At 49.8% G+C, this 25,989-nt stretch overlaps 1 protein-coding gene and 1 pseudogene across 1 annotated transcript in view; one reads left to right on the top strand and one right to left on the bottom strand.

The window, feature by feature from the left end:
* The window catches only part of LOC135889362 (zinc finger protein 208-like), a 510,343-nt gene that overhangs the window by 265,104 nt on the left and 219,250 nt on the right, over positions 1–25,989 (top strand). The gene's annotated exons all lie outside the window — the stretch shown is intronic.
* Positions 19–24,421, bottom strand: LOC135889449 (zinc finger protein 271-like; annotated as a pseudogene).

Here is a 25,989-nt window from a genome sequence, read left to right as displayed (position 1 = left end):
CATTTCAGTGTCCGTGACTCACCAGTTTGGCTTGTGCTGCTCTGAAATTCCAAATTCTACAGGTATTGACTTTTTCAGTCCTAGTTTCCCAAAGCGGCAGTGGGTGCTATGTACTAACTGAGATAAATGCCAAGTGACTGAGATCTGTCAGGGAACAAGGAGAACAATAATAGTTTCAGCCCCAGCTGTGTGCAGTAAAATGTTAAAAGAGCAAGATGACTTTGTAAAAAGCTGCCTCTGGTGGCAGAGCTGTATCTCAGGGACCTCGTGATCAAACAGACCCATATTTGGACCAATAACCCTTCCCTGAATGCCCATAAATCCCAGAAAATATCAAGACAATTTGAATAAATGTGGCTTTTAGTGTAGTTAGAAAAATTGATCTTTAAACATAAAATAATGCTTCCATCAACCTAGCTACTGCCACTCGGGGAGGTGGATGACCTATGCCAATGGGAGACCCCTTTCCATTGCTGTAGTAATGTCTACATCCCCGGTCCGTCCTATCCCTTACTGCGCTGAATCCCACCAGTCCATGCTCACCGGTCCCAGCCTTCCTACAACTTTCATTGTGTCTGCGTGTCTCTCTGTGGTTAAGGAGCAGGTCCAAGGTGACTTCCCCTCTGGCTGGAGCCTTTACTTTCTGGGGCATGGGGTTACTGTGTCTGTGTTTTGGGAGCCCCTTTGATGAGGAGCTGTGACTGGGCTCCTGGGGGGGGGGGTCATCAGCAGCACAGGGCCATTTGAGCCACCGCATACAGACCTCTGTCCCTTGAGCTAGTAGCGTAACTGAGAGCAGTAGGCTGTTCTGCATGTGGGCCAGCCACTAGAGGGGGTGAGATAGAGGATGCTGCGAAGTCAATACCACTGTGATGCTCTGTACCTCGGGGGGACACCCTACACCCCCATCTTCATCTTTATAAAATGATTGTGTGGTATCCAATGCAAAGTTTGTCATGTTGAGTGTCTTTGGAAGACTCATAATGCACTGAGCATGGTTGTTATAGTGATGTTCTAGTAATTGTTACACTAATGTTACAGTAAGGTTATAGGTTATAATTTCATGTATGTAGTTATGAGGTTGAAAATGTATCCTCAATGTATCCAAAGCAAGCCCATGCAAAAACTTTCCAAGAACAGAGAGGCAGTTCACACCTCGTCAAGGCATGGATGGGACAAACCCAGCCCAGCCTCACAGGAACAATGATACACTGGCTTAGGCAACAACAAAAGAATCTGTTAGACCCTTGAGGGAGTCACCCCCTTCCTTTGGGCAGTTTGGGACTGCGATGAGATAATGCTCACCTGATTCTGAAAGGGGGGGGGGGCAAAGCCGAAAGGACATGATAAAAGGGAGAGACATTTTGCTCTCTCTCTCTCTCTTCCACCTACATCTACAGACACCACCACCACCAAGCGACTGAAGCTCTGATCAAATGGGAGAGCCTGGCTGTGGTGAGAAACATCTAAGTTTGTAAGGACATTGAAAGTGTTAAGATCAGCTTAGAATGTGTTTTGCTGGGAGACGCACTGCCCTGGCCCACCTCCCCTACCCCCACTCCATGCTCCTGAAAGCCTGCACAGGGGAGCTCATTTTCCTTTGTGATGCTCTGAGCCCCCGAGGATGCAGCCAGAGCTGAGATGGGTGCCCCCTCCCCCAGCTGCTCCCATATGAGAACCAAAGGGTTAATGTAGAGGGAACTGATAAGGCTCTGAGTTACACCAGCTGATCTCCACCCAGATACTCCACGATTCTCGCCCATGTAGCTTATTGAAAGACATGACTCAATATCCCTTTTATACATTTCATTAAAATGAAGAAACAAATAAAATGAAGAACACACCTCACTAAACCTAATCTATTTGTAACGCCACCCAGCTAGCTCTCGAGTACACAATACAGTGATCATGTTCAGGTCAGATCAGAAAATCAGTCAGTAAACAACGATCTTGCTTTGGAATCAAGTCATCACTTTAGCCAGATTATCACAACAATACAGCAGAAAATGAACCCTTGTTAAATCCTGAAACAGGAACCGAGGAGGCAGCTGTCCATTTAGTTATTAATCCCAGTCAGAGAACTTCACCCAGGCCGTGCGATCCACACTCAGCCACTTGAATATATCAACACTAAGACCAATATATTGTTCACATTTAAGCCACAACTTCAGAGCTTCTACCTTAGATCTCACCAGTATGTGGCTAACCTTCTCCCAGTGGCTTCCATAGACAAATACCTTAATACAGATACAGATCTTAATACACAGAATTTTAATGGTATGGATCTGACCGCTTAGGTTCTTTGAACACTTTCAGAGAACGAGGAGCACATGTTCAATCATTTTGTAGGGCAGCATTTTAGGGTTATTTAGGTTTGGGAATATTCTTTTTAGCTCCTTTCCTGCATGGATGTTACAGGTTTCATACACACGTGCACGCACTGAGCCCCACTGTACCACCGGAGTAGAACAGGAAGGCTGGGATGACTCCCAGTAGATAAGAACTAGAACAAGTAACAATCATATATTGAAACTGACAAATGAATCCACCGCTGCAGCTCTTTGGACTCCTGTGGAGTAGGAACTAGAGCTGCAGTCAAGGAGCCAGGCGATGGAGTTCACATTCGCAAGCTCTCTCAGGTACGAGGAGACAGGTCAAGGCTGGCACAGCCTGGTGTTGTTACAACTTCCTTCCCCAGAGGGGATCAGTCTGGGAGTCCTGGAATGTCCGTCTTTCTTAGGCAGGTTGCTGGGGCAAAAGGGCTTCCACCTTTACCTTGGTCTTCATAGTTGACGATTCTAGCTCACCCCACATTAAGGTCACTCCCCTGAAGTTTCCAGGCAAATCAGGTGTGAATTACACGTTGGGTACAGACAATGTGGCCTGTGCCAAGTGAGGCAGACTTTGGGCTATCATCAGTTGGAAAAGTCCCATTAAACACACAAGTTTTGTTAAAATATTGGTTGCTGTGAGCCACATGCACTGTGGAGGGCTGAATCCCAAAGATCTCAAAAATGAACAAAATATAAAGACAGTTTTGGGGAGGTTTCCATAACCTGGCTTGAGGGTTAAAAGGCTGAACTGTGACAATGGGCTTCCTTAAAAAAAGAAAAGGGGTCTCAGCTCCCATAAAAATAAAGGGTAGCCAACTCCCTCCTCCCCAACAAACAAACTACCTCTTGCCGCATGCATCCATTACCATTCATAAAAAGAACCGTGGACATCTCCTGGCGGACGTTATATATCTTCGCTTTGCAGAGAAGAGGGGAACTCAGTGACCCATACAGTCTAATTGAGTAAAAGGTTACACAACTTGTCTCCTTAAGTAATGTTACTTTAGAGCTTGTCAAAACAAATTCCAAGTGAAATAGAAATAACTGAAGTCTGGGTCTGTGTTCTCCTATACAATATTTCTCTCACACCTCAGCCTTGGAGGGATATTGTACTTCAGAGCACCTTAGTCCAAAGGGGGTGTTTTACATCAAATAAACTTTTTAAGGTTGGCCACCACTTCCTATATTACTAACAAAAAGCAAACCAATGTAAGTCACAGTGTTCCAGTATAATTCAGGTTATCACTAAGTTAGGCTTTAACCAATAATTAACATAATTTTCACTGGTAAAAAGAACATAGTCAAAGATTATGAAATCTTATCATACAGGTTTGTTTCATTTTAAGCCCCATTTCCACCAAGTGAGCACTGTGTAAATGTGGTCTACACCAGCATAGTAGCTTTTCACATCTGTGAGTTCATTTATCTCTGGTCCTTCTGATGTAAGTGTTGGTGGAAGGGATCTCATGCTACGTGGGAAGGTTTGCATCATGAGAAAGGATGTCAGCGCCATATTCACACCTTCCAATCTTTCAAAGTATCAGGAGGTGCATGCAAAGTGGTACAACTGAATCAGACACAAGAGCAAAACTAAGTGACAACAGCATAGAATCAGGATTCAACATTTGTCTATCCAGCAGTCTGAAATTGGAGCCTGACACATAGAATGACAGTAATGGATGAGGGAATCAAACAGCATGGAAGTCCTTGGTGCTCAATCAGGCTCGGGCAGGAATCTCCTCTGAAGGCATCAACTATTTCCCACTTTGCCTCATGGAACTTGGATCCAAATAGTGAAGGACCTTCCACTCGAGCCAGGGCAGCCTTTGGGACTCTAATCAGTGACACTGAATTAGGGAGTGGTGTTAAAAACAATCAAACAGTTTTACCTGGACCATAGTTCCACACAGCTTCCTCTCTGGGGCGAAAATCAACTACTGGGAGTCTGCTATATCAAACTGAGTTCTTGCCAAATCCTTGGCCTCGTCAGGGTACATTTACACTCCTCTGGAATAGAATCCTTTACAAAACTAACCAAATTCTGAGCAGTGTTAATGAGGAATGACTTCCCCAAACACGCCCAATTTATTTCTTTAATCTGGTGGCACAGGTCAAAATTAGGGACTAGAAACTCTCCTGCATCAGAATTCCTGTAAGTCACCAAAGGAGGGAAATTTATTAAAAATAGGTATTCTGCAGCTCTCCCACATTCAACACTGATTTCATTTCAATGCACAGTTGCAGCATCTACGAAGGGCAAGTTCATCAAAAATGCCACTTCTGTTTTCTCCACATCAACACAGACAGGGACAGCGTTTCCCAAATCATTGGCCACACGCACCCAGTTACTTCAGTTAGTTGCACAATCTCGGGTGTGCTGTTGTTCACCATTTTAGAGTGGAGACCTAAACCCACTACTGTTTTCTTGGTAGCACGCCCGATGGCTCGAACTGCACTCGAGCTTCTTCCATGTCATCATGCAGCGGTGCAGGAAAGAGAAAAATAAAATGAGAAAGCATTATTTTAGGAAACAGTCATTTCTCCCAAAGTCCCCGATAAATCTGAGCTACATCCTGGAGAACAAAACTAATATTCAATTATGTGACCAAATGGCCTTCAGGAGAGAGAGAAAAACCCGCAACAAAGTGGTATAAGTCACTTTCTCTTTCATATAAAATGAAATTCCAGAACAGGTTACATCTGATGATGCAAAAATCAGGAGAGCAAATTCCCCCGTCGCCTTCTCCTCTGATCCATTCAAACCTGCTTCACTCAACAGCACTTCATTATTATGGAGTCGTGTTATTTAAAAAAAAAAAAAAAAAAGCTTCATCGTAATAGGGAAAAACTGCCAACCTTCTCATCTGCAAACAATCTCAGCTCCGTAGGGAAAAGTCCAGAAGTGGCTCTATCAATAGACAGAAACTGGGATTTAATCTCGGAATGATCACACTGTGTTTGGGATCCACTGAAATTTCCCATCCAGGTCTGGGACACTTTCATCTCAGTCCTAACGGATTTAGGATCAATTTGCTATGAAGTGCAGATACTCTTTGGGAGGTGGAGGCGTAGAACAGAGGTGGATAAACTCCATTGTGGCTCAGACAGACACCAGCGCTGCTGGAGTGAGCGGGCCTAGTGACGGCGATGGGGAAGGAGGTAATCCCGCCGACTCAACCCATTTCCTTCCGGTGTCGCAGAGGCTGAAATGATACATTTGTCCCACTCCTGCTCCTCCTCTTTGTTATATTGAAATAGATTTTCAATAAGGGAAGTGGTAAAAAGAAAAATACCTGCTGCCCAGCACAACCTGGACCAGCGTGAGAACATCTGGGAATGAGACAATCTGTCGCCAAAGGGGGAACTTGGTGACTCTAACAATCGCTCTGCTAGTACAGTGACAGTATAAATGTGCTGCTCAGGGCTTGGCTAGAGCAGGAAAATGGGTGTGAATTAGGACAGTTCAAAGGGGAAGGTGCTAGCTAACCCCAACCCCTGTGCCTGGGCTATGTCAGCACGGCACATCTAGCAGGGTGTTTACATTAGGATAGCTACCTCCAGCAGGCTGACTCCATGGAAAATCCTAGAGGGGGCAAACCCCAGAATGATTTTTGCTCAGTTTAGCTACTTGAGATCACCCCTATTTCCCACCCCTGGGGCTGATGGACACTCCTGGCAGGAGAGACACACTCCCGGCAGGAGAGACACACTCCCATGATGACTCACATTAGAAAGGAGTTGGTAGAAAGGACCAAAGGATTCACTCCAGAGAAGGGCGACCTGCTAAAGGAAAAGCAAGCAACTCACCTGGGGGAGCTGAGAGAACAGGGTGACGCAAATGGTACAAACAGCCCTAAAAAGTCACTATGTGGGAATTAGCAAATGTCTTTTAAAAAAATCTTTTCTCTGCCCTACACAAAGTTTTTATGGTGTGTATCTATCCTGTGAAATCGTTGATGCCCACAGTAACTCCTCACTTAACGTCCTGGTTAAGTTGTTTCGTTGTTATGTTAATGATCAACTAGCGAACATGCTTGTTTAAAGTTGCCCAATACTCCATTATAAGGTTGTTTGGCAGCCCGCCTCTTTTGTCCACTGCTTACAGAAAGAGCAGCCATTGGAGCTGGTGGGGGCCTGGAACCAGAGTGGGCCGGCAGCCCCCCCTTCAGATCCCCTAAGTTCCTTGTGCGGGAGCCGCCCAGCTGGCTATCAATTGCCGGGCAGTTCAGCTGTCCTTCCCCACACTGCCGTGTGCTGCTCCTGCCCTCTGCCTTGGAGCTGCTCCCAGAGACTCCTGCTTGCTGTGCAGAGGTGGGGGGGGAGAGGAGTGCTAATGTCAGCGTGTTCCCCTCCCCCCGCTCCTGTACCCCATCTCCACAGAGCGGGGGGGGGGGGGGGGGGGACACACATGACAGGGCTCAGGACGGAGGGAGCTGGCAGCAGCTGCTATCAACTTGCTGAACTACTTAAAAAGGCAGTGTACTTAGAGTTGGGTCAGCATACTTAAAGGGGCAATGTGCTTCTCTCTCTCTCTCTCTCACACACACACACACACACACACACACACACACACACACACACACACACACACACACACACAGAGTGTGTGTCTCTGTTTCTCTCTGCCATGCTGTGTGTCCTCCCTCCATTCAAGCTGCCTTGTAGGGCATGAGGCTACATTAATAACAATGTGCTAACCCTTGAGGGCTCACCTGAGTGCTAGTTCATCATTTAGCAAGGCATTCCCTGGGAAATATCCCACCCTCTGACTTCACCACCTCAACCAAGCTTCACAATCGTCACTGCTATGTACAATATTAAATTGTTTGTTTAAAACTTATACTATGTATATATATATATGTATGTATAAAAATATAGTCTTTTGTGTGGCGAAAAAAATTTCCCTGGAACCTAGCCCCCCTCATTTACAATAATTCTTATGGGGAAATTGGATTCACTTAATATCGTTTCACTTAAAGTAGCATTTTCCAGAAACATAACTACAACATTAAGTGAGGAGTTACTGTATTAAGGTGTGAGCTCCAGATGAAACTTTTCCCACACTCACAGCATTCACAGGCTGCTCTCGTCTGTGGATCCTCTGATGATTAATGAGACTTGAGCTCTGAGTGAACTGTTTCCCACACTCACAGCATGTATAGGGTCGCTCTCCTGTGTGGATTCTCCGATGAATAGTAAGCCCTGTGCTCCAAGTGAACTGTTTCCCGCACTCACCGCACTCATAGGGGCGCTCTCCTGTGTGGATCCTCTGATGGTTATTAAGGTCTGATTTGAAAGTGAACCTTTTCCCACACTCACAGCATTCATATGGTCTCTCTCCTGTGTGGATCCTCTGATGTCTAGTAAGGGATGAGTTCTCAGTGAAACTTTTCCCGCACTCACTGCACTCATAAGGTCTCTCTCCTGTGTGGATCCTCTGATGTTTAATAAGGCCTGAGTTATGAGGGAACGATTTCCCGCACTCAGAGCATGTGTAGGGGCGCTCTCCTGTGTGGATTCTCTGATGATTAATAAGGCCTGAGCTCTGAGTGAACTTTTTCCCACACTCAGAGCACTCATAGGGTCGCTCTCCGGTGTGGATTCTCTGATGATTAATAAGGCCTGATCTCTGAGTGAACTTTTTCCCGCACTCACAGCATGTATAGGGGCGCTCTCCTGTGTGCATTCTCTGATGATGAAAGAGGCCTGAGCTCTGAGTGAACTTTTTCCCACACTCACAGCACTCATAAGGTCTCTCTCCTGTGTGGCCTGTCTGATGTGTGATAAGGTTTGATTTCTCACTGAACTGTTTCCCGCACTCACAGCATTTGTAGGGGCGCTCTCCTGTATGGATCCTCTGATGTTTATTAAGGTTTGATTTGAAAGTGAAGCTTTTCCCACACTCACATTTATACGGTCTCTCTCCTGTGTGAATCCTCTGATGTCTAATAAAGGATGAGCGCCGAGTAAAGCTTTTCCCACACTCACAGCACACATAAAGTCTCTCACTTGTGTGGATTTTCTGATGTTTAAGAAGGGCTGAGCTCTGAGGGAACGTTTGCCCGCACTCACAGCATTCATAGGGCTGCTCTCCTGTGTGGATTCTCTGATGTTTAAGAAAGGCTGTGCTCCAAGTGAACTGTTTCCCGCACTCACAACATTCATAGGGGCGCTCTCCTGTGTGGATCCTCTTATGTATATTAAGGTTTGATTTGAATGTGAAACTTTTCCCACACTCGCAGCATTTATACGGTCTCTCTCCTGTGTGAATCCTCTGATGTCTAATAAGGGATGAGCTCCGAGTGAAGCTTTTCCCGCACTCACAGCACTCATAGGGTCTCTCGTCTGTGTGGCTTGTCTGATGTTTAGTAAGGCTTGATTTCTCACTGAACTGTTTCCCGCACTCACAACATCCATAGGGTCTCTCCCCCATGTGGCTATTCTGATGTTTAATAAATGTTGATTTCTCAATGAATTGTTTCCCGCACTCAGAGCATTCGTAGGGGCGCTCTCCTGTGTGGATCTTCTCATGTTTAAATAGGGCTGAGCTCTGAGCGAACGTTTGCCCACACTCACAGCATGTATAGGGTCGCTCTCCTGTGTGCATTCTCTGATGATTAATAAGGAATGAGCTCAGAGTGAACTTTTTCCCACACTCACAGCACTCATACGGTCTCTCTCCTGTGTGGATCCTCTGATGTCTAGTAAGGGTAGAGCTCCGAGTGAAGCTTTTCCCGCACTCACAGCACTCATAGGGTCTTTCTCTTGTGTGGCTTATCTGATGTGTAATAAGGTTTGATTTCTCACTGAACTGTTTCCCGCACTCACAGCATTTGTAGGGGCGCTCTCCCGTGTGGATCCGCTGATGTCTAATGAGGGTGGAGATCAGAGTGAAGTGTTTCCCACACTCAGTGCATGTGCTTTTTCTCTCTTCTGTGGGTATTCTCTGCTGGGCTGTGATTTCCTTGGAGTTCTGGTGAGTCCCCTGACAATTAATGGATTTGCCCACTTTCTCCCTGGGCTGGATTCCCTGCTGCCTCTCTGGCCTCTCTGGCCTGTGCTGCCTCTCACAGGCTTTCCCCTTCACATGACGCCTGGACACATTCCCTTGGGATCCTTGCAATAATCCCCCGTGTGCTTCCACTTGCTCAGCATCTTCCTGCTGAGGATTCAGCTCCTTGTTCTCACTCACCATCCCAGCACCTCCTAGGACAGAGAGAGAAACGTCATAAACAGGGATAGAAAAGGGGAAATCAAACCAAAATTATAGCTGGAGAGACAGAAAAAACTCCTCTCCTTAGGGGACAGAGGAGGGGAACAATTCTGCCTCCACATCCCATCAGGTAGGGAGCTGCTGCCAGTTGTCAGTGAGGATGGGTAAGGAAGCTGGGAGGGATAGCTGCCCATAGGGTACAAACCCTCCTGGGGATACTCCTGAACTCAGAGAGCTCCCAAGGCCTTTTTAGGGAGTCCCAGCTCCTTCCTTCAGGCACTGAGAGTTTTTGAATTGGTTTAATGATCCCTCACCTGCGTAGACAGCTCTCAGGATCTCTCCTTCCTCAGAGCCCTGGAGATCCAGGACCCACGGCTCCTCCCCTTGTTCCAGTTGGGATATCACATCAGGTTTGGAAACAGGAAACCCTGCTGAGGGGACAGAAAATAAGGGAGATCAGGGGAGTTCATGGCACATTTCTCACAAAGAAGAGTCTATCCGTTTTAACCCAGCCCATTGTAAAGCAGTAAAACGCTTGGGGAAGCTTCCAAGGTGCAGGGCACTCTGCATATGAGGGATTTAACTATCCCCATCTCTGCTGGGAACACACACAGCCAGACACTCCTCAGCAAGGGGCTCCTAAAACACAGAGTCAGTAACTCCGTGTTCCAGGAAGTAAAGACTCCAGCCAGAGGGGAAGTCACCCTGGATCTGCTTCTTAATCACAGAGAGAAACCCAGAGACAATAGGAGGGGTGTAGGAAAGCCGGGACTGGTGAGCACGGGCTGGTGGGATTCAGCGCAGTAAGGAAAAGGAGGGACAGGGGTGTCACTGAATGTCGTATCTCAGGGCTTGTCTACACTTGAGACACTGTGACTGTCCTGCTGTAGTGCGTCAGGGTAGACACTCACTACAGCAATGGGAAAGGTTCTCCCATGAGCATAGGTCATCTACCGCCGTGAGATGCAGTAGCTAGCTCGACGGAAGCATTATTTTCTGTTTAAAGACCAACTACTCTAACTACCCTAAATGCTACATGTTTATTCGGATTGTCTTGAAATTTGCTGGGCAAATTTTTCATGGGCAATCAGGGAAGGGTTAGTGGTCCAAACATAGGGTGATTTGTTAAAGAGGTTCCTAAGACATAGCCCTCACCCCCACCCCCACCCCCACATGCAGCTTTTTACAAAATCATCTTGCTCTTGAAACTTTTTTTGCACACAGCTGGGGCTGAAACTATGGTTCTCATTGTCCCCCGACCGATCTCAGTCACTTGGCATTTATCGCAGTTAGTACATAGCACCCACTGCCTCTTTGGGAAACCATTATTGAAAAAGTTAATAACGGTAGGATTTGGAATTTCAGAGCAGCACAAGCCAAACTGGGAAATACACATGTGCTGCAAGTCTTAGTCATTGTTAACTGCTAGAGGGTTTCCCGCAATCTGCTGTCACAGTAAAGTGTTGGCTCAAGGGGATGTGCTGTGGCCATTGAACCTGAATTCATCATCACATCATGTTTCCATGACGCCTCTGGCGTTTAGGCAGTGACAAAGCTCCTCCACTCCTGTCTGTTTCTGGCAAGTCTTTCAATGGTTCCCCAGCTGTGCCCCAGGTTTCTCAGCTCGGCTTCCACAGCTCTTCGCCATGTTGTTTTCAGGCAGCCTTAAAAATAACAGGAGTACTTGTGGCACCTTAGAGACTAACAAATTTATTAGAGCATAAGCTTTCGTGGGCTACAACCCACTTCTTCGGATGCATATAGAGTGAAACATATATTGAGGAGATATATATACACACATACAGAGAGCATGAACAGGTGGGAGTTGTCTTACCAAGTCTGAGAGGCCAATTAAGTAAGACAACTCCCACCTGTTCATGCTCTCTGTATGTGTGTATATATATCTCCTCAATATATGTTTCACTCTATATGCATCCGAAGAAGTGGGTTGTAGCCCACGAAAGCTTATGCTCTAATAAATTTGTTAGTCTCTAAGGTGCCACAAGTACTCCTGTTATTTTTGCGGATACAGACTAACACGGCTGCTACTCTGAAATCAGGCAGCCTTGTTTTCTCTTGTTTTCAGGTGTCCATCTTAATGCTATTCTGGTGATGGAAGCAGTTTCCATCCGAAGCACATGGCTAATCCATCTCCAACGTGTCCTGGCAATGATGGTGCTCATATCCTCTTGGCTGTACTGTGTGAATAGGTCTTGGTTTGAGATTGTTGTGGGACAAAAGATATGGAGGATTTTTCTGAGGCAGGTTGTATGGAATGAAGACAGTTTGGACATGTCATACTTTGTCATTCCCCACCATTCTGCACTATAAAGTAGTGTTGGAAGTACACAGCTCTGATAAATCTTAAGTTTGGTTTTGGTGTTGTATTTTGATAATTTCCAGACTGTATTTAAGCTCCTGAAGGTGTTCCTGGCTTTACTGATTCTGTTCCGGACATCCTGGCTGTTTCCACCATCCTGGCATATGGTGCTACCCAAGTATGTGAATGTTTCTACATTGGTGAGGCCATGATCCTCTATCCATAATGGTGATGGTGAGGCAATATTAAAGGCATAATATCTGTCTTATTGCAGTTGATTTTCAATCCAATTTGCTGGCTGACTGTGTTGAGTCGAGTTGTTTTTTCTTGTATATGGTGCTGGGTATGTGATAGGAGAGCGAGAGAATCTGCAAAGTCCAGGTCTTCAAGGGATGAGAAGGGTGTCCAGTTAATGCCTCTTGGCATGTCTTCTGTTGTACGCCGATGGCAATGCTGAACAGGGTTGCAGACATGACACACCCCGACGTACTCCTGTTCTGACTTCAAAACTGAGCTCACTGTGATCAACACTGCATGTGAAGTTGGAATAGATGCTTTTGATAATGTTGACTATACAAAATGTGCCATAGGCCGGTCCTGTGAATGCTATCAAAAGCCTTCTCAAAGTCTAAGAAGTTTATGTAGAGTTGCCATTGCCAAGCACTGTTCTATTACGTTTCGTAGAATGAAGATCTGGTCTGTGCATGTACGCCCTTTCCAAAAACCGTCTTGCTCTTTTCTGAGAACGCTATCAACTGCCTCTGATACATCCTGGACTATGATCTTACACAATACCTTGCTTGGCACAGCTAAAAGTGTGATACCACGCCAGCTATTACAATCACTGAGAGTTCCTTTCTTTGGTATCTTCACTATAACCCCATTGGTCCACTCCTCTGGCACGTTTTCCCTTTCCCAGACTGATGTGAATAGAGGGGCCAGGATAGATGTGGCTAACTCAGGATTTACCTTGACCAATTCTGCATTCAAGTTATCCCTGCCAGGAGCTTTCCCATTTTTTAAGGATTTGATGGCTTGAATGAGCTCTTGCTTTGTTGGGGTGTCTGTGTTGATATCAAGATCTTCTTCTGCCTCCTGGAGGTTTGCTTCCTCTATAGGTGGCTCCTGCTCAGCAATTCTTTGAAATGCTCTCTCCAGCGCATTTCTTGTTCTTTTTCGGTTGGCAGTAGGTGGCCTTGTGTGTCCCTGATGAGAGTGTTTGTTGGTGTCTGCCGGTTACCACTGATAAGATTTTGTAGACGGAACCTTGTTCACCATGAGCAGATGCCTCCCCTGCTTGTGTTGCCAGATTATCAATATAATGTCGTTTGTCCGCTCTCACAGGGCGTTTGATCTCCCAGTGTTCCTTGCTATACTGCTCGTGGTATTTGTCCTTTAGCTTCTGGGATTTTATGTCTAAAACTTTTTTCTTCGGGGCTCGTCTGGTTTCTATGGTGTTCCATGTGCTGGGTGCAATCCACTCCTTCCTTCTCTTCTGCCTCTGGCTTAGACAGGCTTCGCTGTGCTGTTCATAGATTGTTGTTACTTTGTCCCACTTCTTGTTGATCTCCTCCTCTTCATCAATGTCTGCAAGTGCCTGAAACCTGTTCTTTCACTGCAGAACGAAGGCTTTCTATAATTCAGGGGACTTTAGCTTGTCAACATCATAATGTCTATGTCCCTTGCTTGGTGGCCACACACTTCTCAGTTTTAGCATGATGGAGGCTGTCACAAGGTGGTGGTCACTGCCAACATCTGCTCCTCTTCTCACTTTCACATCTGTCAGTGAGCGTCGCCATTTGACATTGATCATCATATGGTCAATCTGATTCTTATCTCTGCCATTTGGAAAACACCATGTCAGCCTGTGAATTTCACAATGTTGAAATAGGGTTCCGCCGATGACTAGATCATTCATATTGCAGAAATCAACAAGCCTCTCTCCGTTTTCATTCATCATGCCACACCCATGTCTTCCCATTGCTCTGGCACTGTTTGTGTTGTCCTTACTGACCTTGGCATTCAGGTCTCCCATGAGGATAGTTAGGTCGTGGCATGGTACTCTCTCTAACTCCACCTGTAGTATAAGGTAGATCCTTTGCTTCTTCATCACAGTCATTTGTCGGTGTGTAGCACTGAATCAGGGGGATGTTATTGTGTTTCCCTTTCAGTCTGGCTCATAATTCTGCTGCTGATGGACTTCCACTCAAGCAGGGACTGCTTCACTCCCTTCTTCAAAAGGATGGCAATACTGTCATGGTGTTGTCCATCATCCTGTCCAGAATACAGCAAAGTTTCTACTGCGGCTGTTGTTAATCTTCCTGATCCCATCCATCTGCTCTCGCTGACACCCAGGATATGTAAGCTGTAGCGTCTCATCTCTGCTGGGACCTGAGCTAGCTTCTGTATTTCATACATTGTCCGTACATTTGAAAAAACAAGTTTGGTTTTTGTCTTGGTGTTGAACACTTCAGTCTTCATGCCAGTGGCTTCCTTTCGGCTTTCACCACTGGAAGTCATACGGGTGTTTGACTCCTGAAGGACATTGCACACAGTAAAGCAGGAATTCTCAAACTTCATTGCAACATGATCCCCTTCTGACAATAAAAATTACTACATGGCCCCAGGAAGAGGGACTGAAGCCTGAGCCCACCGGTGCCCAGCCGCCCTGGGCAGGGGGAGGGAGGGAGCAAAGTCCAAGTCCCACTGTCCTGGGTGGGTGGATGGGACAAAACCCAAGCCCAAGGGCTTCAGCCCCGTGTGGTGGCCTGTAATCTGAGCCCTGCCGCCAGGGCTGAAGCCAAAGCCCAAGCCCCATTCCCCAGGGTTGAAGTCTTTGGGCTTTAGCCCCGGGGTGTGTGGCTCGGGCTTCGGCCCCAGGTGGCAGGCTCAGGCTTCAGCCCCGGACCCCAGCAAGTCTAAATACCAGCCCTGGCGACCCCATTAAAACCGGGTCGCAACCTACTTTGGGGTCCCGCCCCACAGTTTGAGAACCGCTGCAGTGAAGGTCGATTTCTCAGGTGCTGCTTCTGTAACATATTTTATTTTTTACGGGACAGGGTTGTTCGCCATGTGCCTAACCCCCAGCTTGGAGGGCCAGAATGTCAGTTTTATCTGACCAGGTTCACTCTGCATTGTGGGCTGTGGAAGCCACGCCCACCAAGCCCTACTGGGCATGCTCCAAATGTAGCAGGCGTATAAATAGGAGCAGCTCAGCTCAGTCTGGGCTGACAGCTGAAGAGGAAGGACAGTTGCTGCAGGCTCCAGACCAGGAAGCACCAGAGGCTCTGACAACAGGAGCAAGGGCCACCGAGACCCAGACACCAGCAGACATAGTAGGAAGTAGCCCAGGGGGATGCCGGCTGCAGGGCTGAGAACAGTCAGCGTGTTGCACTCGGCTCCCCGCTGACTCAGTGGCAGAGACCCTTGCCACAGACAGGGCCCTGGGCTGGGACCTGGTGGAGCACGGAGGGCCTGGGTCCCCCTACCCTGGCCACCACCCACCCCTAGGTGGCAGTCCATTGTCCTTGACTTTGGCCACTAGGCCGTTCCGCCCTGCAGATAAGGGTAATCTAATTTATCCTAGCCACTACGCCATACCACTGTGAGGATCAGGGCAACCCAAATGACTTTGGCCATTAGGCCTTATTGCCCTACGAATAAGGGCAATCCTATAGACTCTGACCATTAGGACTTCTAACTCTGGGACATAGAACAGTGCAGTGAACCTATTCGTGGACTGGGAACAGCCCCTTGCATGAAAAGAGGATGGGGTGAACCTGCCCCGTCACAGGATGTGAAAAATCACACTGCTCACCAGCATAGCTATGTTGGGGAAAGCTTTAGGGTAGACAGTTATAGTGGCAAAAAAATAAAAAAATAAAAAAAACCCACATTCCAAAAATCAATGTAATTAAATACCCATAAACTACATTCATGCAGAGTACATGCCACATCTAAAACACAACCTCATCTCTGCCCCTTCCCTAACCCTGGGGTTGGCACTAGTCACTGGGAGTGGTTCAGTAAGACTGGTGCAAAGGTTTACAAACTACCAAGGGAAGTGGAGAGTTCTTCATTTTAGGAAGTCTTCCAGTCAAGACTGGATGCCCTTCTGGAAGATGATTTAGTCAAACACAAGGTATTCAGCTCAATTCGGCAGTAACTGGATGAAATTCTGTGGCCTGTGTTACAGAAGAGGTCAGACTAGATGACCTAATAGTCACATCTGGTCATAAAAACCTAGAATAGTTACAAAGAAGGACTAAGAGAACGTGCCATTGTTTGTGTTGTGTTCCACAGATGGGAATACCAGCATTTATCGGCATCCCCTCCAGCTGTGTGCACTGGGTCAGCGTAGCTGTAATTTGTTGCTGGATGGATTACGGGGAGCAGCTTGGCAGAGCTGTGACTGTGATAGGAAGGGAGGTGCGTGTGGAACTTGGGGGACCTAGTCTGCCCCATTTCCGTGCTAAGGGCTGTAGGTTGTGTCAGTGAAGGAGCACAAGGGCGTGTTCTTGTCACGGAGATCGTCTGCAGTTTGGTGTGCTAGTTGTTTCCAGGGTTCAGCGAGGGCTAAGTGAAGTCAGTGACTCAGAAGGAATCCTGAGGGAAAGGGGTGATCTCACTTTGCAAGTCTGAGCTGGTTTGTGTGGAATAGGTTCAGTGTTTGATTGCCAGCCAGGGGTTGGAGGCTTCTGTTCTTTACGCTGGACCTAATTTCAAGTTTTGCCTTAGCAAAGTGAAGTTGTTAGACTTTGTGCTGAACTGACCCGTGCCCTGTTCCCAGAGTGTTCTGTAGCGGGGAGGGCAGAGTGTTAGTATGTGGGTCACTGGCTTGTCGGGGTGATGCTGAAACAGGGCAGAGTAGAGGCTGCATTGTGGGGATGCCATGAAACTTAACTCTGCATTTTCCCTTCTAAGAACCAAGGGGATAGGAATCCTTACCCAGCGAGGTCACATTCTCATAGTTCTCCTGCATGACATCTCTGTAGAGGGCTCTCTGAGTGGGGTCCAGCAGAGCCCACTCGTCCCTGGTGAAATACACAGCCACCTCCTCAAAGGTCACCGGCCCCTGAAAGAGCAAGAGTTCAACAGTCAGTACCTGCTGCCCCACTCACAGCCCCACTATTCAATGGGAAAAGGAGTCAATCAAATGGAAGCTCTGGGTGGCTTGCAGTCAACAGAGTCCTACCCGCACACCGCTCATAAGAGCAGCCATACTGGGTCAGACCAAATGTCCATCTAGCCCAGTATACTGTCTTTCGACAGTGGCCAATACCAGGTGCTGCAGAGGGACTGAACAGAGCATGTAATCATCAAGTAATCCATCCCCTGTCGCCCATTCCCAGCTTCTGTCAAACAAAGGCGAGGGACACGATCCCTGCCCATCCTAGTCAATAGCCATTGAGGGACCTAGCCTGCACGAACTTATCGAGTATTAGAGCATCCAGAAAATATGAGGGTGAGGGCACAAAGAGAAAGCCCCTTCTGTCCCAGCAGATCCATCACACTCCTACTAGTCTGAGACTGATACAGGTGATGGAGTCCCTAGCAGGGTCCAGCGAGAGCTCCCTGGTAGAATCATAGAAGATTGGGGTTGGAAGAGACCTCAGGAGGTCAACTAGTCCAACCCCCTGCTCAAAGCAGGACCAATCCCAACTAAATCATCCCAGCCAGGGCTTTGTCAAGCTGGGCCTTAAAAACCTCTAAGGATGGAAATTTCACCACCTCCCTAGGTAACCCATTCCAGTGCTTTACCACCCTCCTGGTGAAATAGTTTTTCCTAATATCCAACCTAGACCTCCCCTACTGCAACTTGAGACCATTGCTCCTTGTTCTGTCATCTGCCATCACTGAAAACAGCCGAGCTCCATCCTCTTTGGAACCCCCCTTGAGGTAGTTGAAGGCTGCTATCAAATCCCCACTCATTCTTCTCTTCTGCAGACTAAATAAGCCAAGTTCCCTCAGCCTCTCCTCATAAGTCATGTGCCCCAGCCCCCTAATCATTTTCGTTTCCCTCTGCTGGACTCTCTCCAATTTCTCCACATCCCTTCTGTAGTGGGGGGACCAAAAGTGGATGCAATACTCCAGATGTGGCCTCACCAGTGCCGAATAGAGGGGAATAATCACTTCCCTCGATCTGCTGGCAACGCTCCTACTAATGCAGACCAATATGCCATTAGCCTTCTTGGCAACAAGGTCACACTGTTGACTCATATCCAGCTTCTTGTCCACTGTAATCCCCAGGCCCTTTTCTGCAAAACTACCGCTTAGCCAGTTGGTCCCCAGCCTGTAGCAGTGCATGGGATTCTTCCGTCCTAAGAGCTTGGACTCTGCACTTGTCCTTGTTGAACCTCATGTGATTTCTTTTGGCCCAATCCTCCAATTTGTCTAGATCACTCTGGACCCAACAGCACTTGCACCAGGAAGTTGTCCTCTACACTCTCCAAAAACTTCCTGGATTGTCTGTGCACTGCTGTATTGCTCTCCCAGCAGATGTCAGGGTGATTGAAGTCCTCCATGAGAACCAGGGCCTGTGATCTGGAAACTTCTGTTAGTTGTCCGAAGAAAGCCTCATCTATCTCATCCTCCTGGTCTGGTGGTCTACAGCAGACACCCACCACGACATCACCATGACATGGGTAGGAAGCCCAACACCCTCCTCATTGTGAGGAAGTAGATATGAGGGGAGGGGCATCTCCCCTACGCCTGACTTGTGGGTGCCCCCTTCATATCTCACAGCAGCTGCTGGTTAGTCGGGTCAGGCTCCAGCACTGGGAGTCTGGTCTATTTTCCTAGCCCAATCTAGGTGGGTTGTTTCCTCTTCCACAAATTAGGGCATTTCAACCTCCGAACCTCATGGGTCTGTTCCTAGAATCTAGGCCACTTATTAAACAACTCCCAGCAGGTTTGCCACACCCTGTCCTCCTCCCTTTCTCCACCCTGTGCATTTTCTGTCCCGCTCCAACCTCCAGACCAGACTGTGCAAACCTTCCCACCTCCTGTGTATTTGCTGTCCCTCTCCCTCCTGCAGGAACCCACCAGCAACCCCCCAATAATCCCTACCTGAACTGGCTCCTCTGCAGCCATTTCTCTTTCCTGTCCCATGGGAGGACGGGATGAGCTGGAGCGAGATGCGGACGTCATTCTGCAGCCTGGCAGGGCAAGAAGGGCAGTTGTGGAGGTTTCAGAACAGGCTTTAGTTAATTTTACATCATAATTCCCCCAGGCCCTTTCCCTGCAGACAGACACCCTAGATTCTGCCACGCTAGGAAAATACTTGATAGATAATAATGAGAGAGACAAGGGAAGCACTAGAGGGAATTTCTATCAGCATTTGAGAGGGAAGTGGCACAGACAGGGAAAGCGTGGGTGGAGGATGAAGCTTCCCCTAAGGGAGGCTAGCTCCCTGCTTCGCCTCTCCAGCCCCAGGCCCCACCCCCTCCCCTTCACCCCATCTCTCCTCTCCTCGGAGGGGCACAGTGGGCAGGGAGTCTCGTGGGGGAGGGTGAATGAGGAGGGACCCAGTAGGCGGGCGAGAAGTGCCCGGGAGGGAGGTCTGGGGGGGGGGATGGGCAGTGAGGAGGGACCTGGAAGGAGGGGGCCTCTGGTGGGAGAGGGGGGATGAGGAGGGACTCGGTAGGTGGGGGCAGGTCTGGCCCGGGAGGGGGAGGCGAGGCAGGACTCAGCGGGAGGGGAGGGGTCTTGCAGGGAAGGGGGGTGAGGAGGGACCCGCCGTGCGGGTGGGCGAGGAGTACCCGGGCAGGAGGGGGCATCTGGCGGGGGAGAGGAGGGACCTGGAGTGGGAGGTGGGGTGAGGAGGAACCAGGCAGTCTGGGAAAGGGGGATCTAGCAGGGGAGGGGGGATGCGGAGGGACCCGGCAGGCGGGGAGGGGGTCTCGCAGGGAAGGGAGGTGAGGAGGAACCTGGGAGGTGGGGGAGCTTACGGGGGGGGGGTGCGAGGCGGGACCTGGCTCGTGTGGAAGGGGTCTCGCCAGGAAAGGGGGGTGAGGAGGGACCCGGCAGGTGGGGAGGGGTCTGCCGGGGGAGGAGGAGCGAGCCAGCACCTGGCGGGCGGGAGGCGGTGTCTCTCAGGGAAGGGGGGGGTGAGGAGCGACCAAGCGGCCATCGGCGGGGGGGGGTCTCTCAGGGAAGGGTGGATGAGGGGGGACCCGGCAAGTGGGGGGGTCTGGCGGGGGAGGCAGGCGAAGAGGGACCTGGTGGCCGGGGGAGGAGTCTGGTGGGGGAGAGGGGACCCGGCAGGCGAGGGGGGGTCTGGCGGGGGAGGGAGCGAGGCGGGGCGAGGGGGGCAGGGGACCTCCCAGGGAAGGGGGGCGAGGAGAAACCCAGCTGAGGGGGGGGTCTGGCGGGGGAGCGGAGACCCGGCGGGCGGGGGGAGTCTGGTGAGGGAGGGGGGAAGAGGGGAGAGCCAGCAGGCGGGGGAGGGGGGAAGTCTCGCAGGGGAGAAGGATGAGAGGGGACCCGGCAGGTGGGGGAGGCGAGGCGGGACTGGGGGGAAGGGGACCTTCCAGAGAAGGGGGGCGAGGAGAAACCCGGCTGAGGGGGGGTCTGGCGGGGGAGGGGAGACCCGGCGGGCGGGGGGAGTCTGGTGAGGGAGGGGGGAAGAGGGGAGAGCCAGCAGGCGGAGGGGGGGGGGAAGTCTCGCAGGGGAGAAGGATGAGAGGGGACCCGGCAGGTGGGGGGGGGCGAGGCGGGACTGGGGGGAAGGGGACTTCGCAGGGGAGGGGGGCGAGGAGGAACCCGGCCGGGGGGGGGGTCTGGCGGAGGCAGCGGACGGGGGAGACCCCCGCAGAGGGGGTGCAGTGGGCCCGGAGGGTCTCACCAGGCCGCGGCGGGGCCTCGGGGAAGGGGCGGAGCAGGGACGGGAAGAGGCGTATCCAGCGCCCCAGGGCGAAACGGAGTTTCCCGCGTGTGGGGAATCGCAGGGGTAAGACCCCCGAGTGCAACGGCGGAACCTCCCCCGGGAAACCTCCTGCGTGATCGGGGAATCTCCCTGGCCAGGTCAGTCCCTGCCTTGAATTCCCCTCCTGCCCCTTCCCCCCGGGCATTTCCTGCCTGCACAGAGACAGTTCAACCCCCCTTCCCCTCCCTGCAACTCAGGCTGCTCCCCCCCGCCCGACACCTCCCCCCACATCCCAGGGGACCCCCCGCCGGGCCCCAGTCTCTGCCCCCCCCCAATCCCAGCGGGGTCAGACCCTGGCTGCAGCGGCTCCGCTCTGGCTCAGGCGGCCCCAGGCTGCTGGCAGCACATGTACAACCAGGGAGCAGATCCCCGGGGGCTGCAGCGTCTGAGGCTCCCTGGGGCAGAGAGTCACTTTCCTGCCCGGCCCCAGCACGTCCCCCGGGGGCTCTCGGTCACCTGGAGTCTCTGACTCCGGAGCTGACGTGGGCAGAGCCCGGGGCTGGTTCCCCCGGGAGAACGGCCCCTCCCCGGCTGCCCCGTGCCCGATCTCCGGGCTTTGTTCTCCCCAAGTCCTGCCTCCTCCAGCCCGCCCCGCTCCCAGCTGCTCCTGTCCCTTCCTGTGTGTCCTGCAGATACCAACCCGGGCTGCCGCCATCTCCCTGCCAGAGGGGAGAGAAGGGGGAGGGGTTTTAACCAAAGCAGCCTGTATTCACACCCTGCACCCTATTGTAATAATCTCTCTGCAGACAGGCCTTGTGAGGTAGCCTTTGAAAACTAATAACTCTCTGGTTAATAATATCCTGGGAATATGTATGGAGCAACATTATGCAGAAAGTTATGGAAGCCCCTTATACTTATTACTTCTGGTGACTGTCTTACAACAGTCCTGGCTAATACATCCCAGAATGATGTTGGCTTTTTTCCCTTGTATGCTGTTACTTGTTCAAAACCAGGCAGTCCTGCCTAGGCAAAAGTTATTAAGCAGGCTTGTCCTAATCAAAGAATGTGCATCTGTCTCAGTTTACATGTAAGTAGCAAACAGACCCATCCAGTCAACAGTGGGAGGAGATTGCAGGAGACTGAACAATTTGGGTTTCTTGCCAGATCCTGGGCCTTATTCAGGGTTATCTTACACTTCTGTGGGAACTGAGAAAAATGGGAACTGGGTATGGCATTTATACCCTTCCTTGTTAAGAGTATGGCTTTATACCATATTTGATCCTTTATCCTGGTTATAATAAGTTCCATAACTGCTTTATGTGGCCTTTCTGGCTGTCCAAAATTAAGTGTCAAATATTAATATTCATGATTTGCATCACTTATTTCTTAATAATTCCTATTGATCAATGTGGTCTAACTGCTTAGCTGCTGCATGGCAACTGAGTTGCTAATGCCCCCTCCCCTCACCCGCTCCCTTCTTGCAGAATTCTGTGGGGTGCTATCCCTGGCTGCAGTCACTCGTTTGCTACCAAAAATGAGCATGCAAAATATCTCCTTCAGCCTACCCTATTTTGCTAAATCCCAGCCTTTAGCATAACTACTCCCACAAAGCCTTAAACTAATAGAATAGGCCCTTAACTGTAGCAAGCTTAATAACCCATTCACTTATGTTCACCTATTTGCCCTCCCCACCCCGCAAGTTCCAAGCTAATGAGCGATGTACCCCTACCAATCTTACACTCCCATAATGTCATTTTACCCCTAGCAAGCATAAAATCACCCAGGAGACATGAGGCACGTCATAGGTCGTAAAATCAGGCCAGGGGTCAACCCCTGGCCCCTATACATGGGCTGTGTCTTTACAGCAAGAATAGTTGTGTTTTTTACATCATGATAGCTAGCTCAAGCTAGCTAAGTCCAAGGAAAATTCTAGGGCAGAGGTGCTCAAACTGTGGTCTGTGAGCTCCTTTCAGGTGGTCCGCGGATCGTTCCCTCTCAGATGCGCGCCTGGGCGGCCGAACAGAACAGAATGAAGGGCCACCCACCTAATTAGTGGACAGGCGTGGCTCCACGAATTAGGTGCCTGGACCCTGGAGAAGATGCACATGTAAGAAGAGGTGGTGGCCTTGGGGAGAATGGGGGGTAAGTGGGAGGGGGCAGTGGGGTGAGAAGAGAGGATGGGGGTAATTTGGGACGTGCAGAGCTGCGGCAGCCAGAGAAAGGCGACTTACCCCAGCTCCAGGGCTGCGGCTGATGGGGAGAGACCCTCCTCCTTCCCAGCCCCAGCTCAGGGGCTGCCGTGGCAGGGGAGAGAGGGAGAGATCCCCCTCCTTCCCAGCCCCAGCTCGGGGGCTGCCACAGCGGGGGAGAGAGGGCACATCCATCGCATTAGAAAGGTAAGACTACTGATAGTAAAATATGAGTTGTGTGCTTTTATTTGTAGAACAAAAAAGCATTAATTATTATTGTTTTTTTTATATAGCACTTTTATCCAAAGCGCTTTCCAATAGTTAGCTAACGGTAAAAACAACATTTGGAAAGATCATTAAGTGGTCCGTTGAGACCCTCAGCAATTTTCAAGTGGTCCGCGAAAAAAAAAGTTTGAGAACCACTGGCCTAGGGGACATGAGGCCCAGGTAGATTTAGCTAGTTGAGGTCACCCCTCTCTCTCCCATCGGGGGCTGATGGACACCTCTGGCAGATGGAACATACACACACTTCCAAGACTCAAAGGACAATGGAATTGATAGACAGGACCACAGGATTCACCCAGAAAAGGGCAAACTGCAAAAGCAGGCAACTTGCCTAGGGGAGCTGAGAGAACACGGTGAAGCAAAGGGGCCAAATAGCTTAAAGGTCAATATGTGGGAATTAACAAAAGTCTTAGAGGACAAAAGAAAAAAACTCTTGCCAGCCCTAGACAGGGTTTTCGCAATCTTTATCTCCTTTGCAGATTCTCTGATGATAAACAAGGGCTGAGCTCTGATGGAATGTTTTCCCTCTCTCGGCGCATATGTAGGGACCCTCGCCTGTATAGATCCTCTGATGTCTAATCAGGTTCAACCGCCGAGCGAAGGTTTTCCCGCACTGAATGCATTCATAGGGTATCTCTCCCGTATGGATTCGCTGGTGAATAATAAGGTTGGAGCTCCGAGTGAAGTTTTTCCCGCACTCCTGGCACTCCTAGGGCGTCTTTCCTGTGTGGGTTCTCCGATGCGTAACAAAGGCTGAACTGTCGCTGAAGCTTTTCCCGCACTCGCAGCATTCATAGGGTCGCTCCCTAGTGTGGATTCTCTGATGCGTAACAAGGTGTGAGTTCCAAACAAAGGTTTTCCCACACTCACCGCATTCGTAGGGTCTCTCCCCTGTGTGAATTCTCTGATGCTTAATAAGGCCAGAGCGGCAACTGAAGTTTTCCCCACACTCAGTGCATGTGTTGTTTCTCTTTCCTGTGGGGCTGTGGTTTCCTTGAGGTCGTTGTGAATTCCCTGACAATTAATGGATTTATCCACTTTTTCCTCTGGCTGTTTTCCCTCCAGCCTCTCTGGCCTGCGCTGACTCTCACTGGCTTTTCCCTGCTCATGGCTTCTGAACAGGTTCCCTCTGGGTCTTTGCAATAATGCCACATGTGCTTCCACTTGCTCAGCATCTTCCTGCTGAGGATTCTGCTCCTTGTTCTCACTCACCATCCCAGCACCTGCTGGGATAGAGGGAGAAGCCTCAGAAACAGGGCTGGAAAAAGGGCGAGCAAACCAAAATAAATACCAGAAAGACGGGGAAAATAAATCAGGGACTGAATTCCCCCATAGGGGAGAGTAGAGGGGGATCAATTCTCCCTTCACATCCCATCCAAACACTTGGGGGAAGGGAGATCAGGGACGGATCTATTGCCAGGTGTCAGTCAGGGTGGGCAGGAAGCCATGAGCGATAGCTGCCCTGAAGATATGACACCTGCTGAGGACAATCCTGAACTCGGAGAACGCACAATGTCTGTGTAGGGAATCCCAGCTGTTTCCTTCAGGCACTGATTGTGTTGGTTTAATGATCCCTCACCTGCGCAGGCACCTCTCGGGATCTCTCTTTCCTCTAAACCCTGGAGATGCAGGCTCCTCCCCTGGTTCCAACTGGGAGATCAGGTCAGGTTTGGAAACTGAAAGCCCTGCTGAGGGGAAAGAAAACAAGGAAGACCAGGTGAATTCATAGGCCATTTGTTATAAAAAACATTCTATTACTTTAACCCCAGCCCACTTTGAAGCAGTACAATCCCACAGCCAGCTCCCCAGGTACTCAAAAGTGCAGGACAATCTGCATATGAGGCATTTAACTATCCCCATCTCTGCTGGGAACACACCCAGCCAGACACTCCTCAGCAAAGGGGTTCTTAAAATACAGAGACAGAAACTCCGTGTCCCAGAAACTAAAGACTCCAGCCAGAGGGGAAGTGACCCTGGACCTGCTTCTAATGATAGAGAGAAACAAAGATAATGAGAGTGATAGGGAAGCAGGAGTGACGGAAGGTCCCTAAAAGTGAGGTGGCCATGGATGTCTGAACCGTGGCCCCGCCCTCGTGCTATCCCTTCTCCCTGACCCACGCCCTGCCCCTTCCCCAAGGCCCTGCTGCTACTCTGCGTCTTCCCCCAAGGCCCCGCCCTTGCACCGCCTCTTCCCCCCAAAACCCAACTCCCTCCTCTCTGCCCTCTCCCTTCCCCCCCTTGTGGCCAGTACAAAGTTTGTTAAAGTGAAGGGGCCATTGCCCCTCCCTGTTCTGTCGCCCCCATAGGGAAGGTGAGGCTAGTGAGCGTGAGTTCAGTGTAATAAGGAATGGGAGGGAGCAGGGCTGGCACTGAATGCAGAATCTCAGAGGACTTAGATGTCAGGGAAGCGCATTTTGAGGAATTAGGGAATGTAGCAAGTCAGGTGTGACAGGAGGGGGTATGAAAATCCCCTAGGGCGTGGAGACGGCTGGGGAATTAGATGCTCTATTCCAGGAGTAACAGACTACATTTCTCTGGAAAAGGAGAATGTGAAAAAATCAGGATCAGGCCACGTGACCTCGGCAGGGACGGACTTCAAGACCTGAGAAGCCTGCATAGAAATGAGACAGTGGGGAGGAAAGAGATGGGAGTGGGGGCACGGTTAGGCATTGAGCAGTGGTGAAGAGAGGAGTGGTCTAAATTAGCTATTACCACTGAAGAAAGAGATCTTGGAGTCATTGTGGATAGTTCTCTGAAAATATCCACTCAGTGTGCAGCACCAT

This window comes from Emys orbicularis, chromosome 15 (assembly GCF_028017835.1).
Source record: "Emys orbicularis isolate rEmyOrb1 chromosome 15, rEmyOrb1.hap1, whole genome shotgun sequence".
Classification (NCBI taxonomy): domain Eukaryota; kingdom Metazoa; phylum Chordata; order Testudines; family Emydidae; genus Emys; species Emys orbicularis.
This window is presented reverse-complemented; position numbering and strand designations above follow the sequence as displayed.